The following is a 10926-nucleotide window of genomic DNA, read 5'->3' as shown; positions in this document are numbered from 1 at the left end:
CCGTCTCTACTAAAATTAGAAAAATTAGCTGGGCGTGGTGGTGCGTGCCTATAATCCAGCTACTGGGGAGGCTGAGATAGGAGAATTGCTTGAAACCAGGAGGAAGAGGCTGCAGTGAGCTGCAGTCGCCACTGCACTCTAGCCTGGGCGACAGTGAGACTGTGTCTCAAAAAAAAAAATTTACTGACAACATTATAGTTTTGAAAAAGGAAAGTTTTATTAGAAAGAAAGCTGCACAAGAGTGCAGCAGGTGCCTCAGTGAGAGGACTGAGCATGTCACGGTAGATTTTTCCTTAGGAGCATTTATGGAACTTAAGGCGGGAGCTTAAGGGTAATTTGGACTACATTAGCTATGCAGGTCATGATAAATAATTATATTTGTAGACATTTTGGTGCCTTAATGTCAGCAAGGGTGGCACAGTGAGTTTCAGCATGACATTCTGGAGATGTCTAGAATAGATTCTAGTTACTTATAAATTTTCTTGGGAAAAGAAATCTGGAACCAGATGCTTGCTTTAGATACTAGGGAAGTCTAATTACTTTTAATTTCCCCAGATAGAGTGTTTGACAGGCCTCAGATGGCCTGTTTGATAGTCACCAGGTGGTCTTTGCTCCCTTCTAAATGCCTCAGTTAAGCAGTTTTTGTCTCTGGGGCCTGTTCAGTGGTCACCAGGTGACTTTGCTCTCCTCAGGGGTGAAGTTAACTTTGCTCATATTTCCTTCTTTGCAGTCCCTAGCAGTGTTGAAAGAAAGGGAAGGATATGGACGGTAATTTTTAAAGCATCTATCTCAGTCTCTGCCTTTCTACAAAACTTCATGATTCTTTCAAACTAAATAACAAACAGAGACTCTCTAAAGGAAAATGATGTTTATTTGGGAATAGAGCATTGCATTGGGATTTTTTGTACCATAGTAAACTATGTGCATGTTCAGGGAGGTAAAGCAAGACAAAGGTGTTTAAAGGAAAAAATGAGAAAGATTACATAGTTGTTTTGAAATAATTATCCTTGCCTACAGAGTTCAATAACAGGGGTGATTGAGGCTGGATAGGCATTACTGGAAACATGTCTCCCTCTGTTGCCCAGGCTGGAGTGCAGTGGTGTGATCTCGGCTCACTCCAACCTCCGCCTTCTGGGTTCAAGCAATTCTCCTGCCTCTGCCTCCCGAGTAGCTGGGATTACAGGTGTGCACCACCATGCTCTGCTAATTTTTGTATTTTTAGTAGAGATGGGGTTTCATCATGTTGGCCAGGCTGGTCTCAAACTACTGGCCTCATGTGATCTGCCTGCCTCAGCCTCCCAAAGTACTGGGTTACAGGGATGAGCCACCATGCCAGGCCTGCATAAGTATTTTTTGCATAAGGTTGTGATGGCCTTTGTGCAAGGTTGTGGTTTTTGCAGTCTTTTGTGATGGCTTCTGTTATCAGGCACACACACATGAGGGCCCTCTTTTCATACCCTTTACCTGGCTCTATTTGTCAGGATTTTTTTTGTTTTTGTTTTTGGTGGCGGTGATTTTTAAAAAACAGGAGTGACTCCATTTTGATTCTGACAACTTTCACAGTTCTCAGAAGGAAGACATACAGCAACCAAATTCCTGGGGCAACCAGAAACTGGAAGAGGCAAGGAAGGATCCTCCCTTAGAGGCATTGAAGAGAACATGGCCCTGCCAACACCTTGCATATGTCTAGCCTCCAGAACCATGAGAGAATACATTCTTCTTGTTTTAAGCCACCCAGCTTGTGGCCTTTTGTTACAGCAGCTCTAGGAAACTGATGGGCGCCTTCTAATGGGAGGTGAGCCTCTAGAGTCTGAGGGCATTTTCTGGGGCGGACTCCTAGTGAGTGAGGACTATGGAGATACTGGCAGGTATGTTAAGTTAATGCTTGCCACCTCCAAAGGGATACCTCATGGTTGCTGCCTTTGAAGACCTCAGTGCTCTTAAAGCAAACAGTGATTTAGTATTTGTGACTGAATGAGTTCTTTAGAACATTCTTTTTGGGCATTAAAAGCTCAAGAGTGTACCAGGTAAATTCTCTTTAAAATAACTTGGGAAAAGTTTGCTGAATTTATACCAAGGTTAGAGACTTTGGTTCAGAGAACGCTGGCTCCAGGAGCTTTAGAACCAGAAAGCATCAGTTAGAACAGGGGCGGGTCCAGGTTTTGCGTGGCTTTGTATTAGTTTCCTAGGGCTATTGTAAAAGAGTACCAAGCACTGAGTGGCTTAAAACAACCGATGTTTATTGTCTCACAGTTTTGGAGGCTAGCGGTCTGAAACCAACGTGTTGGCAGGGCCGTGCTCCCTCTGACAGCTCTAGGGGAGAAACCTCACTTGCTGCTTCTACCTTCTGATGTCTGCCAGCAATCCTTGGCATTCCTTGACTTGTAGATGTGTCACACGGCCATCTTTCCTCTGTGTGTCTTCATGTCATCCTCCCTGCCAGTCTTTACGTCCAAATGTCCCCCCTCTTACGAGATACCAGCCATACTGAACTAGGGCCCAACCTAATGAACTCATTTGCACCTGATAACCTTTATACAGACCCTATTTCCAAAGGTGGTCATATTCTGAGGTACTAGGGGTTAGGACTTCAATGTATCTTTTTTTTTTTTTTAATTTTGAGACAGGGTCTTGCTCTGTCGCCCAGGCTGGGAGTGTGGTGGTGCAATCTCCGCTCATTGCAACCTCTGCCTCCTAGGTTCAAGCAATTCTCCTGCTTCAGCCTTCTGAGTAGCTGGCACTACAGGCATGTACCACCACACCCAGCTAATTTTTGTTATTATTATTATTTTTTTTTGTAGAGGCAGGATTTGGCCATGTTGCCCAGGCTGGTCTGAAACTCCTGAGCTCAAGTGATCTGCCCACCTCTGCCTCCCAAAGTGCTGGGATTACAGGCATGAGCCACTGCACCCAGCCAAGGACTTTAACATATTTTCAGTGGTGGACAATTCAACACATAACAGTTTTGAACTTAAACAACTTGGTGTGGGAGGGGGGAGGTAAGGGGGGAGCATATCCCTTTAAAAATATCCTTTTCAATGATATAAAATTACAAATACCTAATTTGGCCTTGGGAGGAGCTTATGCAAGTAAGAAGCCTCATAGTAAGTTTTCTGGTATCTTCTGTTGGCAGGTATCATTTGACAACAATGAAGTAATATCACATCCATATTTAATTCCTATGAATTTACCTGTACAAGTGTGGACATACAAGAGAGAGAGGCTGCTTGTTGTTTTGCTCCCTGGACCCGTACCGTGGAGTAAGATGTGAACTGAGACCTTTTGGAGAGGAGCATCAGGCTGTGAAAAGTGTGATTCTGTTGTTTAAAGATTGCTATTTTTTACATGACGGGGCCTAAATGCTAAAGACTTCAAGTGGTGTTCCGATGAAAAAAACAATGGAGGGTAATTTTGAGTTTTTCTTTTGTCCAAAACCCTGAGTTTAGAACCTGACCTCTATGTGAGATGGGACTCTAGCATTCTTCCTCAGCTCTAAACTTAACTCAATTTGATCTCCTTCTGAACTTCTCCCATCCACCGAAGCTGGTACAGTACAGGTAGGAGGCGGAGATGGTGGGTCATCAGTATGAGAAGGGAGCTAGGCACATATGGCACCAGCTCAGTCCCTGCCTGGTAGAGATGAGGATCGATCAAAAAAGCAACACTGTTCAGTCTCAGAGGGGGTACATTTCTGTAATAGCCTTTAATAGTTGAGTAAGGCATAAACACCTGTTGGGGAAAAAGTTAGCAAAAAAACCTCCTGTCAACCCAGAAAATTCTCTTCATAAATGCAGGGGAAAAAAAGAGTTGTATTATTGAGTAGGCATTAAACCAGACTGAGATGTGCATCACAGGCTATCCATTAATGAGATTGCAGAGACAGAAAGAAACCTCACTCTTTTATATATCCAAGTACATACAATCCTTTACATACATGTTCTCAAGATAAACAATAACTTGTCCTTATAGAGGAGGACTTGGTAGTATCATTTGTTATATACTCATGGTTCATCCTAGGTTCACTTGGTTATTGGCAGTGGCCATCTGTGTTAGTTAACTGCTGTTATCTGAAAGAAAAACAAAACTCACTCCTAACACAAACAGGTAGTTACTGAGAACAAAGAGCCTTAGGCTAGGGTGACAGGAAGATAGGGGCACTATTTTACTTGATGTTTACATTTCAAAGAGATAGTGGAGGTGGGAAGATCTCTTGAGCTCAGGAGTTCAAGACCAGCCTGGCATAGTGAGATGTCATTTGTAAAATAAAATAAAATAAAAAAACCAAGATATACTTCCCAGACCCTAAGAAAAACACTTCTTGTTGTAAGGGCTGTAGGGCAGGCAAGAGGCTCATTTTGCTTTTGAAAAGATTTATCTGCATATCAGCTGGGTGCTGTGGCTCACACCTGTAATCCCAGTGTTGAACAACTTTCTTCTTGGTTCAGCTAAGAGCTGGGTCCATGCCACATGGCCATGAAATATTAGGCTTGCAGACACGTGGAAGGGTGAGAATAATGAAATTTATTGGGCAAAAAGAAAAAAAAGGGAAATGGGGACCCTCTGCAAAGCCAGAGTCCTGCAAGTGTGCTTCCCAGCTCACAGATTGAATCCCAGGTTCCACTCAGGAAGAGGAGGGGCCAGGCTCTTCCCCCCTGCAAATGGTGCAAACTTCCCGAGGCTCCACCCCAGTGTACACTTCTCCCAGTGCACAGGCCGGCTGGAGTTTCTCCAGGGACCCCTTTATACTTGGCTGTACATTGCGAGGGAGGAGCTACCTGTGCTCTGAGAATGGGCAGGTCCCCTTTCCTGGGCTGGGGTGAGGAATGGGGACCAGGGAACACCTGCCTGTCCAGGAAGAGTATCCGTACCCCCTAGAAAGAAGCTGAGCAGCCTCTGGAGGTGACACTCCAGATGAGTGGGAGGGAGCTGCCATTTAGCAGGTGTTTAGGGGTCTGTGCTCTAAAGAAGTCCATCTAACTGCCATTAGGATAAGGATAAGCATGATGACCAATCTTAACTGCTTCCTGCTGTTAAGGGGGGCGCTGTTTGGGGAAACAGCAGTTAGAGCTGCCTCAGAGGCCTATTTAAGGGTTCCTAGCAGAAGGGGCCATCATCAGAGGCTCTGGTTGTGTGATTGTTTGGAGTTTGATGGCCTGAAGGCAAGAAGAGACAAATCGGGTTATTAGAAAACATGTATTAAAATGAAACAAGGGGAGGGGTAAGGGCAGCTCAAAAATCCCAAGGCCTTTTACCAGTTTGCATGGGGAGAGGGAGGCCACAAGCCCTACTGGTAGTAAACTTGACCCTTTTGCCAGCATGTTGGGCTTCTTCCAACATGCGTTCCCTTCTTCCAACAGGGCGTTCCCTTCCCCTGAGCCTAATCCTAAACCAACCAGTTTAAGGTTTGGGAAATTAAGCTTTCCAGTTTGGAGGATGCATCTGAGGGGAGTGTCCTATAGTATGAAGACGCAATTACCTATCTGTGAAGAGAGGACAGAGGAGGAGAGAGGAAAAAAGAAGGGGCTTTTTAAAGGAGTCTCAGGGGTTCAGGATGCGATTGAAAAAGGTACAGACTGAAGATGAATGGCTACCCATCTAAAAGAAGGGGAGCAGGAGTCTCTTGTTCCCTTCTCTTCCTAGCAGATACCCCAGGTATGTGAGGGAGAGAGGGAAGAACATTCTCTTTCCTTCTTCTGTCTTTGCATCCCTGCGTCCCGGTGACCTTGTCAGGTGCTGCCGTGGGTGCCAAAGTGGCTTGCACCCATGAAGCAAGGAGGGCCTAGAAAATAGGAATTATCTGATCTCACCACTGTTTCTATCCCACCTACTGTCAGTAGTCTGGAGTTCCCTAGACCTTATTTATGCCATGGATACTAGCATGATCTTTATCCATGAAACAGGAGGCTTGGCTTAATCGGCAGGAATCAGCCATGCTCACCTGTGCTGTGCCTTTAAACTTCTGTTATCGTCTGCCTCTGCATCCCTCAGATCCAGTTTTCTTTCCTAGGGCTTTAACTCAAAGCTTGGAATTGAGTTTGGGACAAAAATATGTCTAGGGTGGGGACTGCACGAACTCCTTCTCATAAGCCAAATGCTAAGGTGAAACTGTGGAACTGAGTCCCCCTCCAACAAGGGAGAGAAAGGGATGTCTTGTGACACACCCAGATAACTGGTGGCTATAGTTATGCTTGCTTAGGATTTGGGCACATCGTGCTTGACTTTGGTTAGCTCCCTTGGTCTTACTTTCCCAAAAAGGAAACCTCTGAGTGATGGGCATCCTATTTATTCCCATTACCTGGCAGGATTTGAAGGATAATTGGTCAGAACTAGAATATTGGTTTACATTACCCATCCCTCTTGTTCTTTCTGGGCTACAGCCAGAGATTGCTGGTTGGTTCACAGGAACAAGCAGGGTTAGTCTAAAATGTAGGCAAAAACTTAAAGACAACTAATGAGTTTATAATTTAATGACAAATGTATGATAAGTTTTGAAGCATAATTTCTCTCTCTCCAGTCCTCATTTTTGTTAAAAAAAATTATGGTAGGACTGAGTTGTTTGCAAAATAGACTTTAGTCTTATACTTGGCCTGCATAAAGTGCAGCAAGAGTAATTATTCCTATACAGGCCTTTTGGATTGGCTTTTATAGAAATCTGTTTTACAAGGAATCTCAGAGAAGGCCTTTTAAAGCTGAGCCCAGCCTTGGGTTTGTATCCTTAAATACCTGTGAGTTGAGTGATCCTCTCCTTTTAAAGTCCTAAGGTAAACTTGGAGCTCCTAGGCCTGTTAGAAAGTGACATTCTTTACTGACCACAGGTCAGGAACCCTGTACAGGGACTGCGTAGACAAGCATATGAGGCCATTTTTTTTCCCCAAGGGGCTTTTATTGGCTCTGCAAGTTGAGACTGACTCCTTAAAGAGAAGCATACCCTTCAGTCAAAGCCTTGGTAGAACAACCAGTTTCTCCAACTGTGTCCTGTTGCAAAAGAAAAATGGATTCTTACTGCGCTAATGCAAACAACTATATTGCCATAAGTTAAGAATACTCACAGATAGTTTCCAAATTCTGGAGAAGCCAGGCAGAGAGACAAATATGCTCCAATGTTGCAGGAAGTCAGGGACCCCGAACAGAGGGACTGGCTGGAGCCGCAGTACAGGAACATAAATTGTGAAGATTTCATTTTAATATGGACATATATCGGTTCCCAAAATTAATACTTTTATAATTTCTTATGCCTGTCTTTACTTCAATCTCTGAACATAAATTGTGAAGATTTCATTTTAATATGGACAGTTATCACTTCCCTAATAAAACTCTTATAATTTCTTATGCCTGTCTTACTTTAGCCTCTTAATCCTATTATCTTCATAAGCTGAGAATGTACGTCACCTCAAGACCACTATTGTGTCAAACTGTACAAATTGATTGTAAAACGTGTGTTTGAACAATATGAAATCAGTACACCTTGAAAAAGAACAGAATAAATTTTCAGGGAACAAGGGAAGACAACCATAAGGTCTGACTGCCTGCCGGGTAGGGCAGAATAGAGCCATATTTTTCTTCTTGCAGAGAGCCTATAAATGGACATGCAAGTAGGGAAGATATCACTGAATTCTTTTCCTAGCAAGGAATATTAATAATTAAGACCCTGGGAAAGGAATGCATTCCTGGTGGGGGAAGTCTATAAACAGCTGCTCTGTGATTGTCTGTCTTATGCAGTTGAGATAAGGACTGAAATATGCCCTGGTCTCCTGCAGTACCCTCAGGCTTACTAGGATTGGGAAACCCCGCCCTGGTAAATTTGAGGTCAGACTGGTTCTCTGGTCTTGAATCCTGTTTTCTGTTGTTTAAGATATTTATCAAGACAATATGTGCACAGCTGAACATAGAACCTTATCAGGAGTTTTTGATTTTGCCCTTTGCCTTGTGATCTTTGCTTTGCCCTTTGCCTCGTGATATTTATTGGCCTAGAAGCATATGATCTTTGTTCTCCTTTTTGCCCTTTGAAGCATGTGATCTTTGTGACCTACTCCCTGTTCATACACCCCCTCCCCTTTTGAAGTCCTTAATAAAAACCTGATGGTTTTGCGGCTCAGGTGGGCATCACGGACCTACCGGTATGTGATGTCACCCCTGGCGGCCCAGCTGTAAAATTCCTCTCTTTGTACTCTTTATTTCTCAGACTGGCCGACACTTAGGGAAAATAGAAAGCACCTTCATTGAAATACTGGGGGTGGGTTCCCCCGATACTCCAAATTTTGTTCACAGGAGTATACCTTACTCCTTATTAAAGGGTGTAAATAGTTCAAAGTAAGTTTCCTTGACTCTGAAAAATAACGGTCAGCAATATTCTAAGCAAAAGTCAAAAAGATTGCTTCAGCTTTCTGAGTTCAGTCAATTTAGTTCTTGATTTGCTTGATATTCATGAACATTTCAGCTCTTTGTGAGTCCTGTACATTTTTCCTTTTGTTACAATCTCCAAAGTCATCAGAAATCGGTATTTGAGAGCACCTCTTAACGTTCTATAGCTCATTGTAAACCATCTTTTGAAAAGGATTAAAACAAGACAACAATTGTCTGTGAATAACAAAATGTCCAGGGTAGTTACAGTTAGAAACACAATTGACAAAGAAGTTTGGTTATCTCAGACATTAGAATTTTAGAAATCCCATACAATTTTGGAACATATATTAGTATTATTCACAATAATATAACCTAAAGAAAACTGGGCTGAGTGCAGTGGCTCATGCCTGTAATCCCAGCACTTTGGGAGGCTGAGAAGGGTAGATCGCCTGAGGTCAGGAGTTCAAGACCAGCCTGGCCAAAATGGCAAAACCCTGTCTCTACTAAAATACAAAAAAATTAGCTGGGCATGGTGGTGGGTGCCTATAATCTCAGCTACTCGGGAGGCTGAGGCAGGAAAATCACTTGAACCTAGGAGGCGGAGGTTGCAGTAAGCGGAGATTGTGTCACTGCACTCCAGCCTGGTTACAGAGTGAGACTCTGTCTCAAAAAAAAAAAGAAAAGAAAAGAAAAAAAGAAAACTGAACATGATTTTGGCAATCCCACATACCTAAACATGTCAACTAATCCTGTTTACATTTCTCTTCTGGACACTCTAGGGTCCTTCTGGAGCCTCTGAAAAGCCAGTTGTCAGGAAAGACAATTTTGAAACTGAAGTTTGATTTTTGGGAAGCCTGTTAAATATGTTAGTGGTTTAAAGCACTTGATGTTATGAAATAGAATTCCAGATTTCCATAAATTATTTATTTTGCCAAAATGACTCAGAAATTTTAAAGAAGCAAAAACTTTTTATAACCCTTTACAAATTTTGCTAAAGTGCAGATTAGTGCCTTAAGAAAACTTTGTTGTGCTTTTATTTCAATGCTCAATTTATTTTGAATTTAGCCAATGTTCACACACAGCATTTCTTTTGCAAGATTAATTTTAACCTTCCAGAACTTGTTTAAACCTTTAGCTTTATCTTACCTAATTTAAAACAATTTTCTAACCCTAGGCAAAAATTTACATTTCCATGCCTTCCATTACCTTTTACTAAAAAACACATTTTACTGTTCTTACACACCTTGCATGTAAATCTATTTTCAGTAGTTTCAATTATACATTATAATGGTAACTCCTAGCAATTTTAACTTTAATGTAAAACCTGGTAAGTTGTTTTAATTGTGTGCCAGGTGCAGCGAAGTTTTGACTCCTTCCAGCATAATTAATGACATGGTTAGTTCCATATGTCCCCAGGCCTTATCAACTGTGAAGCCAGCAAGTCAGATAGTTCTCAAAACTCAAAAAGCAGTTTATAACATTAAAACATTTAGCAAGACTAGTACCTAACCTGCATAATTTAGTCCACCTATTTACATTTTGATGACATCTGTTTTTTACCAATAATCTTTAAGGCTGTTTTTATTTCTCAAAGATTAAAGTCACATGAACTGAAAGGTACCACATCTTTTACCTTCCCTTTAAAAAATATTTGATCTAAGCACTTGTCTTCCTTTAGGCCAATTAGAGTTTTTTTTTTTTTTTTTGAGACAGAGTCTTGTTCTGTTGGCCAGGCTGGAGTGCAGTGGTACAATCTCAGCTCAATGCAACCTCTGCCTCCTGGGTTCAAGGGATTCTCCTGCCTCAGCCTCCCAAATAGCTGGGACTACAGGCGCGTCACCACACCTGGCTAATTTTTGTATTTTTAGTAGAGACGGGGTTTCACCATGTTGGCCAAGCTGGTCTCAATCTCTTGACTCTCAAATGATCTGCCTGCCTTGGCCTCCCAAAGTGCTGGGATTACAGGCATGAGCCACCACACCTGGCCTTAGAGCTCCTTTTTTTTTTTTTTTTTTCTGAGATGGAGTTTTGCTCTTGCTGCCCACGCTGGAGTGCAATCTCCACCTCCCAGGTTTAAGTGATTCTCCTGCCTCAGCCTCCCAAGTAGCTGGGATTACAGGCATGTGCCACCATGCCTGGCTAATTCTGTATTTTTAGTAGAGATGGGGTTTCTCCAAGTTGGTCAGGCTGGTCTTGAACTCTCGACCTCAGGTGATCTGCCTCACTCAGCCTCCCAATGTGCTGGGATTACAGGCGTGAGCCACCGTGCCTGGCCTTTGAGCTCTTTTTATAGACATCATGTACACAACATATATATAGCTACACAGACAGGCAGAAGAAAACCGGTCCCCATAAGATCCTTTTTCACAACCAAACTTTAAGGAGAATATAAACAGGGATCCTTATCATTCCTAGCCTAGTGAAAAAGAAAAAAAACATCTGGTTTAAAAGTTAACTGTTGATGGGGTGAAGAAAAAAGGATGCCTGGGGGAATAACCTTTTATTCTTAGGCAAATGGTTCCTCTACCAGGGAGAGAAGCTTATCTGATGGAGTTGAGCCTTGGCCAGGGAAGGGGAAGATGC

This window comes from Gorilla gorilla, chromosome 5 (assembly GCF_029281585.2).
Source record: "Gorilla gorilla gorilla isolate KB3781 chromosome 5, NHGRI_mGorGor1-v2.1_pri, whole genome shotgun sequence".
Taxonomy (NCBI): Eukaryota; Metazoa; Chordata; class Mammalia; order Primates; family Hominidae; genus Gorilla; species Gorilla gorilla.
Note: the sequence above shows the minus strand (reverse complement) of the source record.